The following is a 277-nucleotide window of genomic DNA, read 5'->3' as shown; positions in this document are numbered from 1 at the left end:
CAAGACCCACCGCGCTGACCTGTCACTGTCCTGTCCCAGGCCACCGGCAGGTCCTTGCTCCTCCCCGGTCACTGCGGAGCCACCGAGGAGCTGGAGGGGGAGGAAGGGGCAACGCTGGGTGTCACAGACCGCTGGCACCACCCCACCGCGCTGACCTGTCACTGTCCTGTCCCAGGCCACCGGCAGGTCCTTGCTCCTCCCCGGTCACTGCGGAGCCACCGAGGAGCTGGAGGGGGAGGAAGGGGCAACGCTGGGTGTCACAGACCGCTGGCACCAC

The sequence above is a fragment of the Buceros rhinoceros genome, unplaced genomic scaffold, assembly GCF_000710305.1.
Source record: "Buceros rhinoceros silvestris isolate BGI_N320 unplaced genomic scaffold, ASM71030v1 scaffold23947, whole genome shotgun sequence".
NCBI classification, from domain to species: domain Eukaryota; kingdom Metazoa; phylum Chordata; class Aves; order Bucerotiformes; family Bucerotidae; genus Buceros; species Buceros rhinoceros.
This window is presented reverse-complemented; position numbering follows the sequence as displayed.